At 40.0% G+C, this 14,171-nt stretch overlaps 1 long non-coding RNA gene across 1 annotated transcript; it reads right to left on the reverse strand.

The window, feature by feature from the left end:
• Positions 1-6,696: 6,696 nt before the first annotated feature.
• Positions 6,697-9,486, reverse strand: LOC130988508 (uncharacterized). Its single transcript, XR_009090123.1, has 4 exons — positions 9,294-9,486; positions 9,164-9,206; positions 7,597-7,672; positions 6,697-7,001 (listed from the first exon to the last, which is right to left on the reverse strand). It is a non-coding gene; the product is annotated as an uncharacterized LOC130988508 (long non-coding RNA).
• Positions 9,487-14,171: the final 4,685 nt, after the last annotated feature.

The following is a 14,171-nucleotide window of genomic DNA, read 5'->3' on the forward strand; positions in this document are numbered from 1 at the left end:
TCTGGGCAAATGATCATCTCTTCTTGGTGGATTACGTGCTTTGGATCGAAAACGTATTTTCTGAGTTGTGATACGTGGAAAACATTGTGAACGTTTCCAAAACTTGGCGGTAATGCCAACCTATAGGCTACTGGGCCTATTCTCTCCAAAATCTCATAAGGTCCTACAAACCGAGGTTTGAGCTTTCCCTTGACACCAAACCTAATTATCCCCTTGGAGGGAGATACTTTCAGGAATACCTTGTCTCCTAATTCAAACTGTAATTCAGTTCGGCGTGCATCAGCGTAAGATTTCTGTCTATCTTGCGTCTCCTTTATTCGACCTCGGATCTGGCGAACTATCTCAATCATCTCACTGACCGCATCCGGTCCTAAAATTTTCCTTTCACCCACTTCATCCCAATAAAGTGGTGATCTACATTTTCTTCCATACAATGCCTCTTATGGTGCCATATCGATAGTCGCCTGGTAACTGTTATTATAGGCAAATTCAATCAACGGCAGCACTGCTTCCCAACTTCCACCCCTGTCTAACACCACTGTTCTCAACATATCTTCGAGGGTCTGAATTGTCCTTTCAGACTGCCTGTCTGTCTATGGGTGGAAGGCGGTGCTGAAATTTAGCCTCGTGCCTAACTCCTTTTGTAAGCTCATCCAAAATCTAGAAGTAAATTTTGAGTCTCGGTCTGAAGTGATTGACACGGGTACACCGTGTAAGCGTACAATCTCTCGAACATACAACTGAGCTAGCTTGTCTGACCCGTGTGTGATCGGTATTGGTATAAAATGAGCACATTTTGTGAGTCGATCCACTATTACCCAAATGGCAGTGTTTCCTCTCTTTGTTTTGGGCAAACTGGTCACAAAATCCATTGCTATGTGCTCCCACTTCCATTCTGGGATTTCCAATGGTTGTAGCTTTCCATATGGCCTTTGGTGTAGGGCCTTCACTTATTGGCAAGCTAGCTAGGCATCTCTCTACAAAGGATGCTATGTCTCTTTTCATGCCTTCCCACCAAAAATGCTTCTTTAGATCTTGATACATCTTAGTACTCCCGGGGTGGGCAGTATAAGGGGTATCGTGAGCCTCACTCATGATTTTATCCTTAAGCTCATCATCGTGGGGGATGCATATCATTCCCTCAAAGAGGATAGCATTATCTGATGTTTCTTGATAATTCTTGACTCCTCCTTTCCTTACTGCTTCCCGTAGTTCTCCATTTTCTCGTCTTTTCTTTGTGCTTCTACAATCATCTTTCTCAAGCTAGGTATCGTTGCAACAACGCTTGCTATCGTCCCTGGTGGTTTAACCACTTCTATGCTCATTTTTCCAAACTCTTTGATGAGCTCATTCTTTTGGGTGACGAGGCATCCCAACCTAGATTGAGTTTTACGGCTCAATGTATCAGCTACTACATTGGCCTTACCCGGGTGGTAGTTAATACCGCAATCATAATCCTTCACTAGTTCGAGCCATCTCCTTTGTCTCATATTAAGGTCCTTTTGCTCGAAAAAGTATTTCAGGCTTTTGTGGTCTGTGAATATCTCACACCTAACTCCATATAGGTGGTGTCTCCAAATCTTCAGCGTATGCACCACTGCAGCTAACTCCAGATCATGAGTCGGGTAATTCAGTTCATGTGGCCTAAGCTGTCGTGACGCATATGCTATCACTCTTCCTTCTTGCATCAGCACGCAGCCAAGTCCATTTTTGGACGCGTCTGTGTAAATCACGTATTCCTTATCAGCTGTTGGGACGGCTAACACTGGTGCCGTAGTCAACTTTTCCTTGAGTTCTTGGAAGCTCTTTTCGCACTCCTCTGTCCAAGAAAATTTTATTCCCTTCCTGAGTAGTTGCGTCATTGGCCTTGCAATTTTGGAAAATCCTTCCATAAACCTCCGATAGTAACCTGCCAATCCTAAGAAACTTCTTATCTCATTAGGGTTAGTAGGCGATCTCCATTCGCGCACCGCTTGCACTTTCTCAGGGTCCACTTTAATCCCTTCTGATGACACAATATGTCCTAAAAAAGTGACTTCGCTGAGCCAAAACTCGCACTTGCTGAATTTGGCATAAAGGCGCTCCGTCCTCAACGTTTCTAGGACAATTCTCAGATGTTCCTCATGGTCTTTCTCGTTCTTCGAGTAGATCAGGATGTCATCTATGAATACCAAGACAAATTTGTCTAAGTACGGATGGAACACTCGATTCATGAGGTCCATGAATACGGCTGGCGCGTTGGTTAGCCCGAATGGCACAACTACAAATTCGTAGTGGCCATACCTAGTTCTAAACGTCGTCTTAGGTACGTCTTCTGGTCGAATCTTCAGCTGATGATAACCAGATCGCAAATCAATCTTCGAGAACACGCTGGCTCCCTTGAGCTGATCGAAGAGGTCATCTATCCTTGGTAAAGGATATTTGTTCTTCAGTGTCACTTTGTTCAGTTCCCTATAGTCTATGCACATTCGCAATGTGCCATCCTTTTTCTTCACGAAAAGTACGGGTGCACCCCAAGGTGATACACTTGGTCTAATGAATCCAAGTTCCAAAAGTTCTTGCAGTTGTATCTTGAGTTCTTCCAATTCTTTAGGAGCCATTCGGTATGGTGCCTTCGAAATGGGAGCTGCCCCGGGCTCCAAATCAATGGTAAACTCAATTGGTCTGTCCGGTGGTGGCCCTGGCAGAATCTCTGGAAATACATCTGAAAAGTCCCGTACAATTGCTACATCTTCTATGCTCTTTTCAGTTCCCAGTTCTCCGTGCAAGTATACGAGGTAAGCTGGGTATCCCTTATTCATCATTTTCGTTGCTGGGAGGGCGGAGATGATCATCTTTCTTCTTCCCATACTAATTCCGTGGAAATGTGACGGCTCCCTTCCTGGGGGTCGAAACGATATCCGTCTTTCGTTACAAAGGATGGTGGCATAGTTCTCGGCTAGCCAGTCCATTCCTAGGATTATGTCCACATCTCCCATCGGTATAACATACGAGCTGTTCACTACAATCTTGAGTGACCCTATGTTCAGTTCTAGGTTCAAGCACACATGATCTACTGTCGTCATCCCTCCTATAGGTGATGATATACTCAACTCCTGGTCAGCTCTTTCCATTTTAAGTTTTAAGGTGTCGACACATGTACTTGAAATGAAAGTATGCGATGCGCCCGTATCAAATAGAAGTACAACAGGAGTATTGAGTAGCATGCCCATACCTGCCAGGTTTCCCTGGTTGTTCTCGGGCTGTTTCTGCCTCATAGCATAGGCTCTAGCATGACGAGGTTTTTCATGTTGTTTCTGTTGTCGCTGCTGTTGTTGGCGGACCTGTTGCTGATACGGTTGTTGAGGTTGTGGTTGGTACTGTAGCTGTTGGTGCTGCTGTGGCTGCTGATACTGTGGTTGCTGCCTTGGATATGGTTGGGGCAAAGCTTGAATTGCTCGCAGAGGTGGAGCCTGGATAGGTGGGTTTGGTCTTGAACCCGTTCCATGTTGCTTATTCGGGCACCGGTTTGCATAGTGCCCCTTCTGGTTACAGATATAGCAACTATCACTGCCGGCCTTACAGATTCCCACATGATTTTTGTTACATTTGGGGCAATGTGGGGCTCTCTGTTGGTTATTTCCCATCTGTTTCGGTGCACTCTGGCCTCCATAGCCCTGTGACTGGAAGACCCGTCCCTGCCATGGCCTCTTCTCGCCTTGGTTCGGTTTACTGTTGTCCCATCTCCTTTTCCCTTTAAAATTCTGATTATGATTTTGATCCTGTGGAGGTGCTGGCGCAGGTACAATTGCAAGTCTTTCTCCAGGCATGACTGCCTCAATGTCTAACGCTCGGCTGAGCGACTCAGTGTAAGACAATCCTCCGTGGCTTGCCAAAGCCATCCTAATCTCGTGCCTCAGTCCGGCACAAAACTTTTCAGCCATCTTCTCATCTGTGTCAACTTGTTCCGGCGCATATCTAGACATATCGCAGAACATCCTGTCGTATTGAGTTACCGACATCTTCCCTTGTTTTAGATTGTAAAATTCAGCCTCCTTTTTCTTGCGGTAGCTCTTGGGTATATACTTGTCATATATACCGGCTTTGAATTGTTCCCAAGTCAGGTTTTCTAACTGCTCTGCTGTCATCGTTTTCATCCTTGCTTCCCACCAGAAATCAGCTGACCCAGTCAACTGAAAGGACATACAAGTCAGACGTTCTTGGTCGGTGCAACGCAGGAAGTTGAAAATGCGTTCAATAGCGCGAACCCAAGTTTCAGCTTCTGCCGGGTCTCCTGTCCCGTTGAAGGTAGGTGGGTTCTGTCGTAAGAATAATTCTTCAATCCGTCGTTCTGGCTGAACAGGTGGTTGAACTATTTCGGGTTCTGGTTCTGGCCCTGTTTCTGGGCCTCTTCTTTCATTTCGGGGAATCCTGCCCCCTCCTCTTAGTCGTCCTCGTTTTGGCGGCATTCTATTAGGTCAAAACACAAGTTGTCAGCGCATTAAAATACAATAAGGACATACTATCATTTCTATGGTTACTCCTTAACTCATCGAGTTCTGCTCTTGCTAAAACTTAAGCGAATATATAAATAAAACATAGCGGGATGACTTGCCGCGAAAGACCAATAAGGTCACCATATATAACATAGGAAAATTGCCTCAATGAGGACTTTACATCATCATAAAAGTCTAGATTCAAAGATCTATTTAAGTACCACACATGATGAACTGGCTACCTAGCGAAGCCATCACAAAAAGTACTTAGTCACGGAACGCCCCAAGGTTTCACGTCTCCGTACTTAATACTAGTCAAAATAACTAAGCCAACATAGGGGCATACAAAAGCATCGAAATGATCATCGTTTTCGAAATATACAAATAAGATCCTACTAAATGCACAAGAGATTGTTTGTATGCATTACGTGCTTGACCCTTGGGTTGAAGCATACGTGTTTGACTGATTTAATCTGATGAGTATCTGTTTGTCCTTGGGTCACAAAATATCTACCAACAGCTAGTAGATCGCAATGATTCAAATCAAAAATGGCAATTAGGCAAAGTGTTTCAATAATTTGCCAAACAATTGAAAATGAATAACCATAGGATAGAAATGAATTGACTGTAAGGTCGAAACGAAATGACCTAATAGTCTGAACCCGTTTGGCTTTTCAGATGAAGGTTTAAAATATATAGGTTTAAAGACCCATATATGACGACTACTGAGATTTTGGCTATGTGGACTGGCCAGGTCCGACACAACTACTTCTCAGTCATTCGGAAATACTTTTCCGAACTTGGCAACTCTTGTTCCTTGGCTGCAAAAGGTATATTTGGTCTAAAATCACCACTTTCTTCTTAATATCTTGAACATGTCCTTGAGAATATTCTAGAGCTTCTCAAACTTGGAGTCTACCTCCTAGTTTAATGCAATCCTTAAACATCTTCTATAGGCGAAATAAGGTAGGCTCGACCTTACTCAACAATGTTCCTCTATATGATCTTAAAGTAGTACTTCTAGTACTTAGTGTTTCTTCACATAGCGCTTGAAATGCAACCATATAATTTGAAGCACTCTTTCATTTTATTGCAAAAACCTTTTGAATCATCACGCATTCAATAAGGAAATAGCTTTTGCTCATCTGAGCACCTTTATAGGGTATGTGTCTCCATGTGTAATGCTAAGTCATAAAATGACCTTAGTCAATGCTCTCATTGCGGCTACCAGACTAAATGCATAATCCAAGACGTTCTAACTGAGGCGATGTCCTCGATAGGTTAAGGTATATATATTTATCTTGAGTATATCCTTAGGGTCTCATTAGAATCTTAATTCTTTTGTTTCAGCATTGATCCACTGTCGGCGCTTCTAGCTATTATTAAACTCTAAACCATCTTCGAGAACTTCTCTCGTCTTACACACTTGCGTAAACTTTTATGATCAATCATAATGGTTGGTAACTACTAGTACCCATATCACATCTCGTCTTTCTAATTCGTAGTAAGTGATCGTAATCAATAGGGATTCTCAGTCATGTCCTTATCTATTGCGATAGGTACTGTAAGTAGAATGGTTCCGAATATCTGAAACTATAAGCTGATAGCTTTAATCGTAATATTATAACATCATATACAAAGCATTTTGACCCCTCGTAAGTCTAACTCTGAAGTTCATACATGAATCATGAAGGTTATCCTCAAGCCATAGCTAGTGATAATCGAGGCTAGAAGCGAGTCTCAGCTTATTAGGAATTAGCTAACTGATTACATCAGTCGCACTCATCACTTATAATCAATATTGTACTTAAACTATCATCGAAGGCAATAGTCGATTAGGTGTTCCGTCTCGCGTGAACAATCTGAATGAAGAACTATGCTTGCTTCAGTGATTCGTGCGTGGCACTCTGCTTGCACTGCTTTCATTGGATTCTCTTCCTCTTTCTTAGCTCTTCACCATGGCTATAGTGAAATATAACTGAGTTTCTAGCTTCTATTGTTCTTCTCGTAACAGTGATCATGCATTCTTAACGCATCTAAGTTCATTGAGATATCTAATCAATCAATAAAGCATAAAACTTGAATGTAAGCATCAGTACATTCATATAGAACGTGAACTTCTCAATTGTCACACCCCAATTCTTGAAGGAATAAACTATAATTGGGGTACGACTAAAATCATATAAATGAACAAGGGAAGAACCTTGTGAAATTCAGATAATAGAATAAAAATGTTGGGCAATGCCCTTTGAATGAAGAAAGATAGAAATCAAGTGATACTAATCAATCAACAACATTCAAAGCCTTAGGATCACAAGTTCGGTTTCATGCTTCCGATAACCAACGTTAAATAACATAGAGCTAGAAGTTGAGAGTTTAAGCTCGATAAAAACATAATTCAGAATTTAACATAAAAGTCTTAAGTTGGAGAAACAAAAGACAAATAAAAGCTAGTGCAATAGCGGAAGACAAAATACGGAGTTGAACCCTAGCCTCAGCTCTGCCCCGTCATCACCAGCCATTAACCTGAAAACATTTGAAAGTAATTTTGGGCTAAGTACTAATGTACTTAGTGGGCTGCAACTTTTAAAGCATTTCATAATCTGAAGAACAGTTTATCCAATCTTACTGACATGACATAGAAGGTTTTAAAGAGAAATAACTTCTATGCATGTTAAAACATTTTCATATATATATATACTTAATTATTTTGCGCGCGTTTGCACACTCCATTCTGTTACTCGCTGTGATCCCGGACCTCTAGCCACCGACGGATCTCTGTCTCCCGCTGACTTGAACTGAGGGCGTAACCCAGTCAAGTAAAATAAACCTCGGAAATTAATCCAGACAGGCCTATCATAACTATGCTCCGGAACACATCCAGTCGAGCACCCTTATAACGCCTCTGGTTAGTGCCCGATGGAGATCAACCCACCGAGTCATCTAACAAGTGTACACAATTCTCAAACAACGTGTTAGGTCATAAGAGAACCTCAATTGATTAACTGTACGAGCATTAAACATGGTAGAGTGCACAAAAATATTTTATTGGATAAACAGTTTATATTACACGAATATTTAAGCTCAATAGCTAAATCATACATTTGAAAAATAAGCCCACCTGTATAGGCAAAGCCTGTCGTTTAACTTTATCTCTGAATCGGAATAGCAGTGCTAATCCTTCTGATGCTCAAAGCCTACAAGAAATCTATTCTCAATAGGTCTCCTTGAATTCTAATCTTAAGTCATGGTGTAGTGCTTAATATTCTATGATTCACTTAGCCGGGTTTTCAAAATTTAATGAATAAATAATTGAAAACATTTCTCTTGAGTTAAGAACACCAACAATATTCTTACTCATCTTTCTTTAATAATTGGATTTATAATTAAAACCAATTAAATACTTTTATTGCAAAATAAATGCAATTTCATGTCATGCTTAGCATATAATAAGTAATTTACTTAAAATATGCACATAATAATAATTTAATATTATTATGAAAACTAGTCTTTGAAAATAATTAATCAAACTAATTAATAGTTCAATTAATTAAAATAGGGTAGTCCAATTAATTAATTAAATTAATCAAGACAGCCCAAAGTTTAAAATAATAACTGACCCAATTGATATTTAAAATAAGGTCCAGCTGAATTAAACTAATCAGCCCAACTGATAAATAAAATAAAGGCCCAACTGTTTAATAAAATAAAAACCGGCCCAACTGATAATAAAATTTCGCAGCCCAAAACTAATTAAAAATCCAGCCCAACACTAATTAAACCCCGGCCCAACAGTCAAGCCCACTCCCCAACCAAGCCCAACCCCAAAGCCCAACCCTCACCCTAGCCCAACACCTCCACCCTCTTCTTCTCCCCCATAAATCGCACAACACTCACACACACATAGCAGCTGCGCAGCAGCATTCTTCTCTCCCTCTCTCGGTTCCCTCGAATTTCCGCCGCCACGGCTCCTCCTCCGGCGAGAAGCCGACGACCGACCCTCTCCCTCTACCCCATCTTCTTCTCCCTAGTTTTCCCTCTACCTACACAAACACACGCACGCAGCACCTCCTTCCTCTCGAATCCGGCGACCACAGTACATCCATGGCCGCCGCCTGAACTCCCTCTCGTCCGTGGCCGGACGACAGCAACAGCAAGGCTGCCGCGCCCTGGCCTCCCTCTTCCACTCTCGCCGATATCCCCCCTGAAACTCCGGCGATAGCAGCGAGAAACCACTGCCGCCGCCGACTCCCTGAACTCCCTCTGCTCTCTCAACTCCCCCTGTTCTAGGTCCGACAGCCGCGGTCAGTGGCTCCACGCCACCACCGTCTCCAGCCCGACTCTACTCCGGTGACAGCAACCCGTTTCTACATGACAAGGCTCAAGACTCCATTTTTCAAAAACAACAAATATCTTCTTCTACTCTTCTTTCTTCTCTTATTTAAAAACATTTATACTTGTAATAAATGTTTATGAACATGAGTGTATGCATATGAATAAAGTTTGCATCTTTAGAAATTCTTGCAAAAGCTTATACATGTATGTTGGTTTATTGGATTGGCACAGATGGTATGCTTGAAATGTTTTGCTGTGTAAATCATGAGGTTTATTTGTGGTTTCTGCTAAACCAATTTGGAGCTAGAGGCGTAATGTATAAACAGAGGTAGGCGAAAAAGTCAAGTGGTTACCTTGGCGAGGATTTCAGTTGGTATTTTGATTTCTGCTTGTTTGCTGTGAAAGTTCAGATCATGAATATTTTTCAAACGAAAAGGGTGGTGTTCTTAAAAGGAGATAAAAGAAATGATTGTGAATCTTTACCTCAATACTTGATTTCTGGTGAAATGAGCTTGGGGCCGATGAAAATAATTTGGTGGATTAAGTGAGTGAAGGAGAACTTGGCTGATTTGTTAGGTGGAATTTGACAGCATAAAACAAAAGAAAGTGGAAACAAAAGAGAGATTTGGCTGATTTGCTAAGTGGAATTTGACAGCATAAAACAAAAGAAAATGGAAACAAAAGAGAGTGGAAAAGAATTTGATAAGATATGAATTGATTTAAAAATATCGGGACTGTAATAATACTTCAGGGTTCGCTAAATAAATAGCTCGTGAAAGAATGCTAAATTAAATAAATATGCAATGCATATAAATTCAATAACTAAATTTACAAATATTTTTGTAAATCATTTTTGTTGGAATTAAAAATAAATTCATTTTCTTTTATCCGACGTGAATCAACTTAATATCTAAGTTCAAAAATTATTCTAAACTTAGCAAAAAGGAACGGGGTATTACATCAATGTTTTAAAATCATTACCACCTTCTTTCTTGCTGAGCATGACGATGTGATGAAGTGATGAGCTTTGGTCGACTGACTCTTTCATAGCAGTGATCATACTAGAAAAATTGGTTAACTCTAGGGTTCAGAGCAAATAAACTGCTCTGATACCACTCTGTCACGACCAGACCTAATTAAGGATAATTAAGCCGGGGAAACCATGACTAATGGAGGGAGATTAGAAGCGGGGTAGAAAGGGGAATAATCAAACAAGAAAGGATCACATTTCATCATTTAACAAAAGGAATATTTATAATATAACAGAAGTTTAGTCGTATAGACTCAAATAACTAGTAAGTTCAGATATCTCTGACTTAGCCAAATAAACATAAAACTTCTGAGTACGCAGCGGAATAAGGTTCTGATTACATGTATGAAGACATGTAACCCTAGAGTTCATTAATACATAATAAGACAAAAGAATCCTGCTCGTCACCTCATCACCATCGGCAGCTGCTCAACCTGCACATTTAGAAATATATGCAGGGCTTGAGTACAAAAGTACTCAGTGGGCACGTATGCCTAAGTATAAAATACATGCTTCAAAACTGTAAATTGTCATGCCATAGTAAACAGTACAGCAAGGGAGTTTTTCGCTAAAAGGCCCAAGCTTACTAAATTCATTTGTGATTCTTAAAGTTCGACTGCAGTCTAAGTTCTCTTGTAATCTATCATATCTGGAACTTTGTGCCGGAGAGGTGGCCACCTCTCACGGTCACTTGACCGGCCAACCCGCTAGATGACTCACGGCCACTGGTGTACACTAGCCCTGGCAGGATAGCTATCAACTGCTCAAGACCCGAATTCGATTACATAATAAAAGTCACATCAGATAGATATCATACTGAAATTTAAATATTTTATGGCAAGACAATATTTGAAATATCTTCAATTAATTTAATCATGAAATAACTTGCTTGAACATAACATTTAAACTCATTTGATATATATGAAAGTAATGCCCACCTGATATAAACTTTCTGTGGTACAGTAGTTCCTTGACTGATTATTAATCTCGTGCTTGACCTTTATTACGAGAATATAAATAAGATTCTGCTCAAGTAAAATCCTCAAATAATGAGAATACAGAATTAACTATGCATGATCTATATGCATGAATTATTATTCTGAAATAATAATCAAGGAATTTCTATTGTTAATCCAAGCTATCGGATTTAAACAAAAGCTAAGTCTCGTTTCATGAAGCCGGATAATTAATAAAAATTAATCTGTTCTCTTAGGGTGTTCTAATCCACCAATTAAATAAACCCCATTCCTCGTAGTCAATAGAAAATAAATAATACTTCAACTTATTCGCTTTATAACCTCATAATTAATCGGGCTTAATAAATAGGAACAAGTAATGTTATAAGATTAAATAATTAAAAGGCTCAACATAAGGCAGCCTAATAATTAATTAAATAGAATTGGCTTGAATAATTAACATGAGAGGCCCGATTGAAATAATTCATCGGCTCAAGTAATTAAATAAATCTTGTCTCAATAAATAATTTGATTAGCTGGGCTCAATTAAATAATTCAAACGAGGCCCAACGAAAATAATATAACAGCCCAATTAAAATAAAATAGATGGGCTTTAATTTAAATAAATTCGGCCCAATGAAATAATGTAATAAAAGCCCATCTGAGTAAAATAAATAAATTCAGAGGCCCAATCAATAATTAAAATCGGCCCATATAAATAAAATCAGAAACCCAATTCATAATTTAAAATCGGCCTAAAATTAATAAATAATCCAGCCTAACTCAAGCCCACTGAAAATAAATAACAAAGCCCAATAAAATAATAACTAGGAGGCCCAAATTTTTCGGCCCAACTCAATTAAAATAGAAGCTCAATTTAAAATAAATGAAAGAAGCCCAATTAAAAATACACTCGGTTCTCTCTCTTTCAACTCAATCTCTCTCTTCTTCTCAAAAATCATTCGACTCTCTTTCTTCAATGAGGGCTCGCCGCCGCTGCTCCGAAATCCGGCGAGGTCGACAGCCGCGCCAAGGTCCGACGCCTCCTCGCCTCTCTTCTTTCTCTCGTTCTCAGCCCACCAAATCGGGCTCCATCGATTCAGCGCCGCCGTCTTCCGATTCAGAGCAGTCGCCGACTCCTCTCTAGTTTCCGTCGAGTTCCGTCAAGTAGCAAGGCTCTGCCTCTGTCGTTCACCATGGGTCGCCGTCACTGAGCAACCGGCGAGCACCGCCGCCGCGGCTCTCTCTCCGCTCACCACCAGATCCGCCTCTCACTCTACTCCCTCGAATCTTCTCCGGTCGTGGCCGAGCAGCAGCTGATCGACCCGTCATCTTTCCCTCCGTCGACCAGCTCCGTGTTCTGCTGCTACTGGAATCTTCGGCGATGTTGTCGCCTCAAGCTGGCGTTGCTCCGATTTCTGGAGTCGGTCAGCCTCTTCCCCTCTAGCTTGTTAACGCCGTAGCTGTCGCCTTCAAATCTCGCTAGCACCTTGCCGCCGCCGCCGGGTTCTAGAATCGGCGAGGTCTCCGTGCTCCCCTCCCTGTGTTCGTTCGGCAGGTAGCAATCCAGAGGCTGCCACCGCCAAGGGGCAGTCGCCCTTCTCTTTCTCCGGCCGGCGTCGTGGTTACTCTGATGCAGGCTGGACAACGAGAGTTCGCCGCCTTCTCACTCCGTTCCGGCAGTTGGGGCTCGGCAGTTGCTTGGGCAGTCGGCCCATTTTTCCCAAAGCTAAGTAACTCATCTCCATTCGAATAAAAGTCCTAGTTTTTGTGGTCGTGAGTTCTCGTAAATGCTATTCTGGAGTGCAGTGAAAGTGAAGCATATAATTCCTTCTTTGCTAAGAAGTTAAGAAATCTCATTGTGTTTATAAAGTATAGTGAAGTATGCCTACAATTCGTTCCATCTCCTTAAGCACTTCATAGATGATCGATTATGCTATGATATGATGACAGTATATGTGGCTTGAATGAGTTGAGAAAATGAACTGAAACAGTAGTATATACCTAGAAAATAATTAGAGGTTTGTTGTTGTTGCTGAGTTAAATAAGCTGATTGGATCTTGTTGAAGTTTGGCAAAATTTGAACTGCTCTATCTCTCCCTCTTTCAAGTGTTAACTGGTATCAAATGATTGAATCTGAAAATGGTAGTATTTGTTGTTGTTTAATGAATACAGGTAAAATCATGGAAGAAGACGGAGAGTTTAAGCCAAAGCTTACCTTGAAGTTGGCAGGACACTGGATGAGGATTCCTCCTCCTCCAAAAGCTTCCAAGTGCAGAATGAGGAGGATAGTGAATTGGAGGCTGATTAGCATTGATTTACGTTGCATAATTGAGTGTAGTGGTGGGGATAGTTGGTGGAGTGGAAAGCAAAGTGTAGTGGTGGTAGTGGTGGTAGAAATGGGGAGCAAAGGTTGGTGGAAAGAAAAAGAAAGAAAAAAATGTAGAGAAGGATTAATGATGTATTATCTAAGTCTCGGTGATTCTGTAACTGTAATAAAATACTGGCTTCGATTCTGCTTGATACTGTATATTTACATAAATCTCGTATTTCGTCATGTGATTTCTTGCTAAAATCGATAAGTTATAAAATGAATCTAAATTAAATCCGTAGATTTAATTCGTTTGTTGTTCTAATATTTAAATTAAATCCGCAGATTTAATTAACTCACGAGTCGAAAATAATCCACGACTTAAGTGAAAAAAAAATCTAGTTCCATCTCGTTAAATAAATAACGTGACTTTGCTAAGTCAGTTATAACTCTGAAATAATATCATTGACTGTTTTAACAATATAAATTCAGGATCATCAGCTGAATTCATATCAGGATAATAACTGGTTTCATTCACTGATGAACAATAATAAACACGCATTACTGGATTTAAAAATATATAAAAGAGCGGGTCACTACAAAAACTATAAAAGACAAAAATAACCTTAATTTAATTGAAAAGATAAAAACACGGTCAATTAAAACAAATGACGCCTAATTAGGCGGTTTTATTTTTGACTAAATCCTAACCATTAGATCTAATATTTAAATGGCCAAGATTAGGTTCCTAGTTCTCATTTTAACAGAGGTTTTTATTAGAACCTCTTCCTATATATATATATATATATATATATATATATATATATATATATATATATATATATATATATCTAAATTTGAGGGTGTTGAGTTGTACTATAATCATATTGTAATTTTATGGATTCATGGTATTCTTATGTTTGTAGTTTTCTAGGTAATGTCATACTTTTACAAAAGATTTTTGGGCAAATATCATGAAAATCTCTGAATTATACTTATTTTATTAAAAATATCCTGAAACTTTTAAAATGTTCTCTAAACTCTCAAACTATCAATTTTTTTAT

The sequence above is a fragment of the Salvia miltiorrhiza genome, chromosome 6, assembly GCF_028751815.1.
Source record: "Salvia miltiorrhiza cultivar Shanhuang (shh) chromosome 6, IMPLAD_Smil_shh, whole genome shotgun sequence".
NCBI classification, from domain to species: domain Eukaryota; kingdom Viridiplantae; phylum Streptophyta; class Magnoliopsida; order Lamiales; family Lamiaceae; genus Salvia; species Salvia miltiorrhiza.